Below are 12,522 nucleotides of genomic sequence, written 5' to 3'. Positions count from 1 at the left end.
TTCCCTGAAAACTTGTTAAAAATGCTGTGGTCCAACATGACACCTTGGTGAATCCTTTGGGCTTACTTCTGTGCCACTTGGCTTAGCAAAGCTGCCATGACATGAAAACTATATATATATATATATATATATATATATATATATATATATATATATATATTTCTATTATTTATAAGATTTTGGTAAGAGAAATTAAGAATTTATGTTGTTGTGAAAAACAGGACTTCAAGTCAGTAGGTTGTATCTGCCAACTTTAAAATGATTTTTACACTCATCAACATTTTTTCTTGTTATTACATTAGTTGCAAAAATCCCGCAAGTAGCCGTTTTCTGAATGTTGAAATTTTCAGAATATCAAAAACATGAGCATCATAGCCAGTAATTACAATCAAGTCAAGCGCTGAACAAATAATCCCAGGTAGCAGAGGATTTTATGCTAATAAGAGTACTTGAAGCAGTCCTTTTAGGTTAAAAACAGTGATATTACAGGCAAGTATCCAAAGGAAAGCCAGCAGAATAGTGTAAGAGAACTAGTCATCAACAAAGAAAAGCTGTGCCTCTGTCTGCAAGTCCATCTATCCAAAACCCACAGAATTTGTGCTCCTGTAAATGCTAGATTTAGAATTCACTAGGGACATGCAATGCGCCTTTCCTGCTGAGCAAATTTTCTAGCCTTATCTTATCATAGCTCTTTGTTGTTGCTTTTTAGGTTAGTATAGTTCACTTATTATTTGTGCTCTGCTTATCTATTCAAACAATAGTTGAAACAAGCTTACAATAAAAAATAATATAAAACTGTCGTATCTGGAACAGAGGAATAGTGGGAGACTTTTAGTAACAGAAAAAAGGCTGTTTTGAAAAGAGCTGCCTTTACAAGCTTATCTGACACGTTTTAACAAGTGAAGCTCCAGATAGTTATGTCCACCATCTTTTGTTTTCCAGAATGCTGCACCTCTGGTCCCAAGTGGGGTTAAGGGAAACAAAGATGGTAGCTCAACAACTTTCAGGGTCTCCTTGTTTTTACTTTTTGAAATATGGCAACCCTATTTAGAACAGGCAATACAAGCTCATCTGCCATCTTCTATATTGAATCTGCCTGGCTCTGCAGGTGCCTAGAATGGATGTGTGCAAAGCAGAAACTGCCCTGGTGACTCCTAGAACACATCACAAGGAGGAAAACAAAATAAAACCTCCACATAATACATCATTTAAAATGATAGTTAAAACATCCAAAGACAGTGGTATGAAAACTTCAGCAAAACATCATGAAAAGTAACAGAGGTCACTGATTAAAGGCTAGGTTTTTTGTGGGGAGGGAAGGATATTTATCATCTGCTGAAAGATGATCAGATATGGGCATGACATCCTGCTTTGCCTCTGAGATCACCACAGACTCTTCATTTTCACACTTCCTAGGCACATTAGATGGGACTTCACAATTATTTTTGGGTCAAGGCTTAGAGTTGAGAGATTTGTCCTGGCTGAAATGAAGATGCTGGTTTGAAAGCAGAGAGGCTTTTGGAGAGAGAGAGAGAGAGAGAGAGAGAGAGAGAGAGAGAGAGAGAGAGAGAGAGAGATGAGCTAGAAAACTAATGGAGGAAAACAAAACAAATTCTTAATGCAAGGTTTTGTTCCCTGGATTGCTTGTTCTGCCCCAATAATGCACAGTCTACATGGCGTTAAATTGTACTGTCATATGTTTTGCTTCATTGTGATTGTGTGTGTAATTTTGCATGTTCAGACCCAGAGACCTCCCTCCTAAATAAAGACACATTTGACTCAAATTTTAGTTTTGGTTTTTGGCAGAATTTATGCCACAACTTTATTGATTACAGGAAAGTGTGTGGTTGCATAGGCCCTGGTTCGACTAGCTCCCTGCCATGCAGATAGCGCTGACCCAGAACTCTATCATAGGTCAGTCAAAGGTGAACACCTGAGGAAGGTGAAAAGCCTGGGAGCAGACTCTATTCACTCCCCAGATGCTCCCCTGGACTCAGGCACGGGCACAACCCCTTTCCGGGGGTTGGCCAAACCAAGTTGAGTCCCTGGATTCCTTTAATGGAATACCCTTCACGTAGGGATGGCAAGACCATTCTTCCATCCCTATCACATGAACCAGTGCCTATCCACAACTTTACAAGTTGTGACGAATTGCTACATGGCAGGCAAAACCCAAATGGCAATAGCCAATCAGCCAAGTGGGAAAATTCCTGCCCTGCCCCTGTCCCAACGACAGACGACACACGATGGCATAGCAAGGTCAATTGCAAACGGCCCTAAAATTAGGGAGAGGTGGGCAGGTGTTCCGATGCATAAGCCGAAAAAGGGAGCTTTGGGTCATGTGCATGGGTTTATATAGATCCGTTTAGACTGCAACCCCATTGGCCAGATTAAAACCCAGCATCGAGGGACCTACCAATCGGGTGTTGTGGCTATCCAATGGACCCACCCACAACCAAGAGGTCAGTCTTCAGATCTCACCACAACACATGCCCTCTTTTAGGGAGGAAACTATTTATTTTAGCTTTTCTCAATAAACAAAAGTTTCTGTTGAAGATACAGAAGTTCTGTATCTTGAAGCTAGGACGTACATAGCTCAGTTGATAGAAAATGAGACTTATTTGCAGGGTTGTGGGTCCGAGCCCCACATTTAGCAAAACATTCTTGCATTGCAGGGGAGATGGACCCCTAGATGACCCTTGTGGTCCTTTCCAACTTTGTGATTCTAAGTTTTAGGTGTGGGAAGAGAGAGCATGGTATATGAAGAAATGTTTTTTAACCAAGTTTGATCATACTTCTGTAACTAAAAGCTGAGTTCAATTGCTAAGGTAAGATCAATAGCGAAACTCAGTTAAAAATATTTCTTCCTCAAAGCTGAAATTAGCTGTCAGTGTTGTGAATAACTTGTGTATAGACATAAAAGCAGGTGCTATAGTGGTAAAATGTTACCACCATTGAAATTAGTGTGACTATATTATGCACTAGAATATATGAGTTAGGGTTAGAGAAAGGATCTTTCAAGGAAATTTGCAGTGGTCTATTTTTTCCTGTTTCTCATGGCCTATTCTTTCAGTCAAGTCTACATTGTGCAACAGGTCAGATTCTTGTGCAATGTATAGGTTTCTTCTCCTTCTTCTAGAATGCTGGGATTCTTTGCTTTATAGAAAAATGAGGGGTTTCTGAGCTAAAGGACATAATCAACAATGCGTTGCTGAAGATCTAAATATTGACAGGTTCACTGTGCCTTCAGCATGTGGTGCCACACTCCAATACACAAGATGCAACGCTGAATTTTGTCTAAGTCCATTTGCCCTTCTCAGGCTTTGCAGGCAGGCACCGGGTCTCCCCTGTGAATTGGCCTATAGCAGGCCGGATTGTCTTCCTGACACTGATTGGTCCAATGGCGGCAGGAATTCAGGGAGCATTCCCCTGGGTGTGCTGCCCATCTTCCAGAGGAAGATTAAATATCTGGGCTGTGGAGCCTTTCGGCCTCATGCTCGCTGCACCAGTTCTCCTACCCACCTTCCCTTAGTTCAGGGTTTGTTTGGGGGGTTTTCTGCGGATGGTACATCCTAGCTACAGACAATGTCAGTCGCTGGATTAAGGGGTTGGGCAGGAATTTTTCCCATCTGGCAAATTGGCTCTGCCATTCGGGTTTTCACCTACCTCATAGCAATCATCACAACTTTGTAAAGTGGATAGGCATCGGGTAAGCCTAGTCTTGGTTGGAGGGGAGGTTGTAGCCTCCACCTGCCCCTCCATGAGAAAGGTTATCCTGTTAAAAGGATCTGGGAGGAGTGGCTCCGTCCACCCAGATGGGGGCTAGGGCCATACCACTCCTCCAGTGGGGACCACTTGGGGGAACACCCTGATTCGCCAAAGGTCATATGGTGCCCCCCGGCTTCACCCTTAGAAACACTCCCAGTGGACGGGTGGGAGTGACATGCACAGTTGCTTACCTCTATGTCTATGGTCAAACCAATAAAGTTGTGGCCTTAATTGATCCCAAAACCCAATATGCCATGTCTTGTCTGGTTATTTGCATTTTAGGGAACAGGGTGGTCATGGGGCCTTTCCACACAAAGCAAAATTTGCCATTCTTCCTATGGAGAACCATCTGAGAAATTTTGGAATAAGCCAAAAGGCTAGTAGCAAGATCGGTCAAATTTCTCCAATGGATTTCATGCATCTAATGAAATTTACAGATACTAAAGAAATCTTCCCAGATACTAAAGAACTCTCCCCAGAACTAAGGCAAATTTGGAGTTCCTGCTTGAGCAAACTTGAAAAGAAAGAAAGAAAGAAAGAAGTTTACTAATAAACATACACACTACAAGTGCAGACTCATGCTTCATAGTCACAGGGACTTTGCATTCAGCTTGAGCCAAAACATTTATATTGTTTCAGGAGTATGCAGTTATCAACATCACTCTGATAAGTCTTTAACTTATCACAATATGTTCCCACTGAGCCATTTGCCAATCTCTAACACTTTGTTATCGCCATTAATTATTTGATTGTCTCCCTCTTGTGAAATATCACCTTTCTGTTTGTATAAGCTCAACACTCCACTCGCTTCATTGCTCTCTTTATAGTCATGTTGCATACATAGCTGGAGTAAATAATCCATTCTTTTAATCAAAAGGCTATTAAGCCTCCTGCAATGGCAGCAAGTTCATGGAGCATGTCAGAGGACTAAGCAAGCCTGCAGATCTTCTCCAAGAATTTAATTTGTACTTCTGTGAAGTTCTGAGTAGACATCAGTGCGATCATTTTCTCTCCAGGGGTGTATTAAGGAAATATATGTGTCATGGGAGTTTGCGTTAATTGTTTCCCACAGGAGATGCAGGCAAGTCATTAAATTCTGTGGAGTTTCTAATGTCACTCTTAATTTGATCAAGTATTATGGGATCTTTGAGGAAATCAGTATTTAGTGTTCAGCAAGGCTGAATTGAGAGTTGATGTTTCTGGTGCATAGGTTTTACGAAATTACTTCGAGGATTATTGCAGTAAATCATTGAAACTGTCATCAGTAGCACATGATCATCATTTGGAAAAGTCAGGTTGACATAATAAGATGAATAAGAAGACAACGTTCTTAGTGCCGTGAAACATATCGTGTAGATTCCATCTGCCATGCATTGGACTGAGAATAATACTGTGCTGACTACAGCACTGTGAAATGTAGAGTTTTGTAGCAAAAACCACAACATATCATGCAGGTTAAGCAAATCTGATCATTTCCTTCTGCAATGAATGGGTGTGGGTGCGTGGGATGGAATTAACATGGCAGAAGTTGAAAATCTAAGGGAACAATACTGACAATCATTAATTAGTTGATCCTATTCTCAAGATCTCTCATGAATGGGCAGCTCAACACTAGCACTTGAAGGAGAAACCAGGGTCCAGTTCCTACTAAGGTGATTAATCTGCTGGGCTAAATTGTTTCCCATTGCAGGTTAACTAAATGCTGGATTTCATGAATCTATGTTAGTCATGTTCATTAACATCAATGGCCCTACTCTGAGTAGGACTTAATTGAATGCCACTAGAAATGAGGGCAGCTTCAGAAGAATTATTCACCCATGTAAGCCCTCTATGAAGCTGGGTTTCTAGTTCAGGAGAACACCATTGCTTCAAATTGGAAGCCCAAAATCTGGGATAAATTTCAGTTGACATAGAATTGGTGGCATCTCTAGGATTCCATGTTAAATAACTGGGAAAATGAGCTTTGTTTTGATGACTTTAAAAATAATGTGGTAACTAGGCCTGGAAATCAACCAAGTTATAATAGATTGCAAGACACAAGACCCATCTGACAAATATTCTGACCTTGTCTGCATGCTGAAATTTGCCCTCTCCCTAGTCAGTGGCTATACAAAAAGAAGATAGCACAAGACACTCTCTCAGCTAATATGGAAAAGAAACTTATATCTCTTACCTCATTCCCTCACAAAGCCAGGCAGTCAGGAAAAAAATGGGTGAGTTGCATGGTAACAGATGTCAAAATTAAATGAGATTGAAAATCACAAACATCTCTTCCTGCAATTCAAGGAACATTATTCAAAGAACACAATAGAAATGGAACTGGAATGAAATTTCACCAAGTTTTTGGAGCAAATCCATGTCATCTCTGAATAGCGTCTCTCTCCCATAACCTAAGACTTTGACTCTTGCTTCTTCTCTTTTGTTCTGATTGGCTGCTGTGCTCGTCATCTCGCTAGTACCCACTATTGTACATCCACTCTCTTATGCTATTTCTCTTGTCACTCTCTTGTCATATTTTTCAACACCTCAGTTGAGCCCTTGTTTCACTTAAACTCATTCTCCATAATTAGATTGGAAGCTCTTTCCAGGGAGGGATCTGCCTCTTTTGCTTATGTAACTTGGCAATGTACACCGAGACTGCTCTCTAAATCATTAATAACCTTTTCCTCTCTTTCACATTCATGAAAAGGGAACACTCAACATAAATGAAAGTCTGAAAAGTCAAAGCCCGAAAGAAGGAAATGTTACGATATGGATGCAATGCAGCTGCGAATTGCTAGCTTGAAAACATCACATGATGGAATGTTGGGACTGTTCCGTGGGAAACAGAGGGACAGTCAATTCACAGTGCGAAGCACCGGAATTAGCTCAGAGTGTAATTTGAGCTCTTCCTCTTGTTCCTGTACAGGAAGTACAGGAAGTGTTGGTCTCTCGACTGCTGGAGCTTGAAGAGAGCAGTCATGTTTTTTGTAACGCTGCAAAGACAGAAATAAAGGCATGTAAATACGTTTCTGTCTATCTCTTTCCCCTGCCGGGGGGGCAGGAAAGGGGGGGTGTTCTTTTCACACTGAGAAGAATCGCCTATCGCGACCTAGCCTGGATCTTGCTGGGGAATGCAGACAGGGAGGTCAACAGGAGATCAAGCCGGGTGCCTGGAGAGTTGCCAGTTACTACTGATATAGGCTTGAATTCCGACAGGAAATATGTTAACAGAGAAAACAAGAAGGAATTCAACATTGCCTGGGGACATCCATCAGGCTATGCTAGATCTCACCTCATCTACTTCTGGCCCACAAACAGGACCATCTCCTTATAGAACCATAGGGACAGATGACATGAGACCTAGCACACCTTAGAGAACTCTAGTGCATGGCAGCATCACCACAACCTTACATTTCTGACATAGGATGTGAGCATAGTATGTCCTGTGGATGTTTGGCCTTCTTTACTCTGCCTATATGATAGCAGAGGTGGTATTTTGTCTGCCCCTGGCAGAAATGTTCAGAGTTACAACAATTAATGTTAGGAAAATTGAGAAGGGCACTAATTGAGCACTAAGATGGCCTTGGTAGTCCACAGGCCTGGTCTTCCTGTTATATACCTGCTGGGATTGATAAGGCATCTGACCCTCACCTGAATCTCATAGCTCTCCTGACAAGTGCTTTGGTCTGCTGCCACAGTGTGGATATAAAGGATGAGATTGCCCACCAGATACCAGACACTTTACTATTCAAATTAGGCCCCAGTGTTTTTGTTACAATCCCCTTCTCAATTAAGTAATCAATTTTAATCTAGAATTTAAGTTCTCAAAACTTTCTTATTTGTTAATTCGAGCAAGTAAACTACTGCTCTCACTTCATTACAAGCAGTATTTCTACCTGCAACACACTTGAGCAAACCTGCTCCTCTTCCTTTCACAGATATTTTGTTGCCATTTGCAACAGTAGCTGCCTCTGATTAGTTATCATTTAACTCTTTGGGGAAATAATTAGCATCACACGTCATGTGCATGGAAGTTGCCGAACCAATTAACCAACTAGAAGGATTACTGTTAATAGCACCAGTTTTCATATAACTTGATATTGTTGGATAGTTTGGATGAACTGCAAAAGCATTTTTTGTTTGCTTTTTGTTGCCACCCTGGAAGCTTTCTTTATTAGTGCCACTTTGTTTTGTACGATTCCTTGCAAATGAAGGAAAACAACTTTTCTGCTTGTATATGTTGATAATATAATTTTGGCTATTGAGAAAAAACAAGATTGTACAAAAACAAGATTGAGTGCAGGCATGGCCAGGACATAGGCATCTTGACTGTGACAAAGGTGACCTGTGTGCTTGCTTCTTGATTAACAGCTGTTGGGAACTTCAAGGTCCCTGTTCTCCCTTCTTATGGTCTTGTACAGGCCCTGGAGACTCCAACAGAGAGCATTCCATGTCAAGAAGGAGGGCAAGTGGGCACCCTATCAAATGACAGGGCAGGAGCTACACAGAGCAGGGCCTTTTCACTGGTGGTGCCCATTGTATGTCTCGCTCTTCTCAGAACTGCTCACTTTTGGCCTGTATTTTGGAGCTTTATAATTTAGGAAGACTTTGGAAGAACTGGTTGACAAGTCATCATTCGCTGATGGATGAGTGGATTGTATTTGCTGCTATTCTGGGCTTCTGGTGCACCAGGGTTTACACTAGCGTAATAGAGTTGGCCAGGATGCCAGAAGGGATACAATTTACGAGCTTTCTCCATTATCTGCACAGCAGGGGGTGTTCAGTCAACAGTGCAAAGGCTGAGCTGAAGCATTTCCTGCTGGTTACCTGCTTTCAGCAATAGGGGTCACTGTTTGGTAGTACCCAATTGGTTAACTGTCAGATTCTAGAGCTCCCTATTGGTAATTCACAAAATACAGAGTTCATTCATAAAACACAGTGCTCATTCATAAAGCAATAACATAAATCTCCATTGCTACATATTGGGTGTATATTTCAGCGGTTGAACATACAGGTTTATGGCCATGCTGTAGTGTAGTGCTTATGCGACTGTGAATAAAAGGTGGCTGGGCTCATTGTCTCAAGGTTTGTGGGGGGGGGAGAGGTGACAAAACTGATTTCCTTTTTTTTTAAAATAATTTTTATTAACTGGCCAATCACATCAAATTAAATCACATCACATAAATTCCAAATTACAAAGCCAAATTTTTAAATTTTGTTGGGGGAACCCATACTTCAAGATCCAAAGGGGGATTCAAATCATCTTCTTATTACTGCGTTAGTGTCCAAATCAGTCCCAATCAGTCCAGACAAAGCTCATAATTCTATCCAGTCTTATCTTGGTGTTTCCACATCATATCTTGTTCATATAATTTCTCTTTTTCTTTTACGATCTCTTCTGTCAGTCTCCTTAAGCCGATAAGCAAATATAAATCCTGTGTGAATTTCCCGTTCTTCCAATCTAAGTCCAGATGGTTTCCATATATCTCCTTCGTAGATAACATCACTCTTTCCATCATAAATCAGGCATTTTTCGCTCTTAAGTCCCACAGAGAAGTTAATCCACGATATGTAAACAGCTCTATTTCTCTCTTTCTCCTCCCAGACCCAAGAGCTCCAACAATGCCTCCCAAGATGGCGACGGCATTTTTAACTGCGTCATTCCAAAACTCTTAACTTTCCAGCTTCGTCTTGAAACATTGCTTTGGTTCGAAAGTTTATCTCCACACAGCCTTAAATCACAGCTTAAGTCCTTAAAGTTCTAACTCATTAGGGGAGGGGATTCTTGTTAATCACATGAAGAGGAAAGAAAAGTTTTTTCCCCCTCCCCCCTCAGTCATTTGCAATACCGTATCTTGATGTATCTTCTCATATTTTGTTCTTGCCTTGTTATCAGAGATCTCTTCTGTCAGCAGTCTTTACTCCCCCTTTTTCCTTGAAGTATGTGCAATTTATCTCGTCCAAATTGTTTCTTTTGAAGATTCTTGCAAACTAGAGGCGCGGATCAGGGACGGCGTCCAGGAGTGCCGGAGTCCCACAGGAGGGCTTTGTGCCTAGTGCCCCCACCCCCACAAATTCGGGGGTGGTATAGGGCACAGCAGGCAAGGGCCGTCCCCCCCATAATCCTGGGGGGGTTAAGGAGGCTAATTACCCCCATCATAGCCTCCAAATTACCTCGTGTGGGTCGGAGAGATGTTATTGTCAGCCATCTTCCGATGCGCCACCTAGTGGCCCCCCGACAAAACTGATTTCCAATAAGTGCCCCCCCTTTATTTCCATAACAAATCTTTGAGTCTGTATTCTGAATAGTGACACCAGGGACCTAGAAGGTGCAGGGCTTGTCAGTCCAACCCCTGCACAGTCTCATCAGGGCTGACCTTAAGGCAATTGGAACAATTTGGCCAAATTGGGCCCCACGTGCCCAATCTAGATGGATTTTATTTATATCTATAAGATTTTGCAGACTTTGGCTGTGAACTGGGGCCCTACAAAAAAATTCAATTTGCGCCCTACTGCTTCAAATTGGGCCCCACTGGCCATCCCTGTTCTCATGGAGGAACTCCTGCTCAGCTTCCAAGGAATCCCAAGGTTCTCTGAAACCTGGTGTAAAAACCCCTGCAGACCACATAAAACCAGATGTTAAGTTAGGCCATATAATATCCAGTTTCGTAATCCTTTCTGTTCTGATTCAGGTCCTTGATTGAGATGGCAGATTGTTCTATAATTGGGTGTTAATTAGCAACTCATTGAACTGTAATAATCTGTACTAGCAACTGAGGTGTACTCAGAAAGGTGTGAAACCTTCACTTCCCTAAAAAGGAAAAAAAAAACAACACCCAAAGGTTTAATTTCATTCTGATGAATACAATTAGATGCTCTGAAAATTTTGGGAAACTGTTGGGCAGGTCTGGCGCTATATTAGGCAGAGTGAGGCAGCTGCCTTTATGTCAAATGTTTGGGGTAGGGTAGGGCATAGGAAGTGGCAGTGTGGGGTAGGGATGTGCATGCCACATGATCTGCCCTGTATCCTTTATGCCATCCTTCTGCCTTCAGGTGTGGATGGATGATGCTGTTCCATCATCAACATAAAGTAAGATTCAGCTGCCTCACATTGGAATATGAGGCTTACCATCTTTAAAAAAAAAATGTGGCGATTGAAATATTTTCATGGATAATAAAGGTACATTTAATGTCTCTGTTTTCAATTTATAGAGTCCTTTCTACAGGTCAGTTACATTCAGTGTGAGATACTGCTATCATAAGCATTGTGAGGTTGTGGGAAAGAGAGATGTGTGGGATAATGATATTTCATTACAGCCCTGTTTAGGGAAGTTTTTAATGTTTGATGTTTTATCGTGTTTCTATTGCGAGCTGCCCAGAGTGGCTGGGGAAACCCAGCCAGATGGGCAGGGTATTAATAATAATAATAATAATAATAATAATAATAAATAAATAAATAAATAAATAAATATTTTGTATAGTGTATGTGCAGAGTTCTGTGCCAGTGTCACATGGATAAGCTATGTATGTATGTATGTTGGCAGTGTGAGAGGTTGGAAAGCCCAGAGTGTGGTTTGTTGCATTCAGTTGATTGCAGTGAGTTTTGTTTGTGTGTGAGAGGGGGAGAGAGTTGTTGGGTCAAATTAGCGGTATCAATTAGAATGTTGTTCGTGGGGTTAGATCTTTGTTGGGCTGTATATATAATAATCAGGAGCCACACTGGGCCAAAGGCATCCTCTTTTGTTTGTCCTCATGCTAATTTCAATTTGTTGGTTAGCTTTTCTAGTAGGACTGTTTCCCATACAGTTTTGTACCAGTGGTCCTTGCCTCAGGTAGCAAAACGTTTTAGCTGGCCTTGGTGACCAATTGACTTCTCCTCATATCTGAACCACAGTTTATTTACAGATGAGTGAATTAAGAAGGCATTTGTCATACACTGAAATTTATCCTTTTTTAGAATTTCTACATTGGCATGGCTTCTAGGACCTGTCAGGTTCCCAATGGTTGCACAAAGGGAGGTGGGGATGGACAAGGATGGAGGGAAGCCCCACCCACTGGCCTTTGCTCTCTTTTCTCACCCATCCATGCACATGAAATGAATAGACAACTTTAGCATGGTGGCATTGGAAGCTGCTCAACCTCTACTCTTGACTGCCAGACCAACTTAGGCCCAATAAATTTGGCTAACTGAGCTGAAGGACAAGATGTGCCCCTCTCCCTCATTCCACATATTGGAGCTGATTGGCCTGGCAGTTGAATACTAACTCAAAATGGGTGACAGGGCAGCCCAGCAACCGCCATGGAACCTAAAACCCAGGAGGCTTTCACCCTTTCACCTCTGTGATGAGAAGGCCTCCTCCTTCACCTACAAACTTGCTTCTCTGCCTACAGGGAGAAAGATTTGCACTGCTGTGAGTCCTGGGATGCTCTCCCAGGGACCACTGGACCACAGCCTAAGGAAGATCACTGAAGGTATAATTAGGAGAACAGCAATTTTGCCATTACTCAAGCAGCTGCTGTTACAAACAATTGTGCAAAGCTAGATAAAAGGACGAGGCTTTCTCAAAAATATCTGGCTTTATGCCTTTGAGTTTGCGCCATGCGGGGATGACAATGAATTAACATCAATCTTTAAGTGCAACTACCCTGTGGTGGCTTTCTTGTGAGGGAAGGCAGATAATGGACAGAGTTTTCTCATGATTTCAATCACATTCACTGTTGCAATCCCTGTTTAGTCTGGACTTGCTCCTATGTATTTCACAGCAGACTCAC

At 41.8% G+C, this 12,522-nt stretch overlaps 1 long non-coding RNA gene across 2 annotated transcripts in view; it reads left to right on the top strand.

Annotated features, from left to right (window-relative positions):
- The window catches only part of LOC310763025, a 33,858-nt gene that overhangs the window by 16,790 nt on the left and 4,546 nt on the right, over positions 1-12,522 (top strand). For both annotated transcript variants that reach the window (XR_014548391.1, XR_014548392.1), the window contains exon 2: positions 6,677-6,763. This is a non-coding gene — a long non-coding RNA (uncharacterized lncRNA). The remainder of the gene's footprint in view (positions 1-6,676; positions 6,764-12,522) is intronic.

Source organism: Podarcis filfolensis (assembly GCF_964270895.1).
Source record: "Podarcis filfolensis genome assembly, chromosome: 5".
Lineage (NCBI taxonomy): Eukaryota > Metazoa > Chordata > Lepidosauria > Squamata > Lacertidae > Podarcis > Podarcis filfolensis.
Note: the sequence above shows the minus strand (reverse complement) of the source record. Positions and strands in the feature narration are given on the sequence as shown.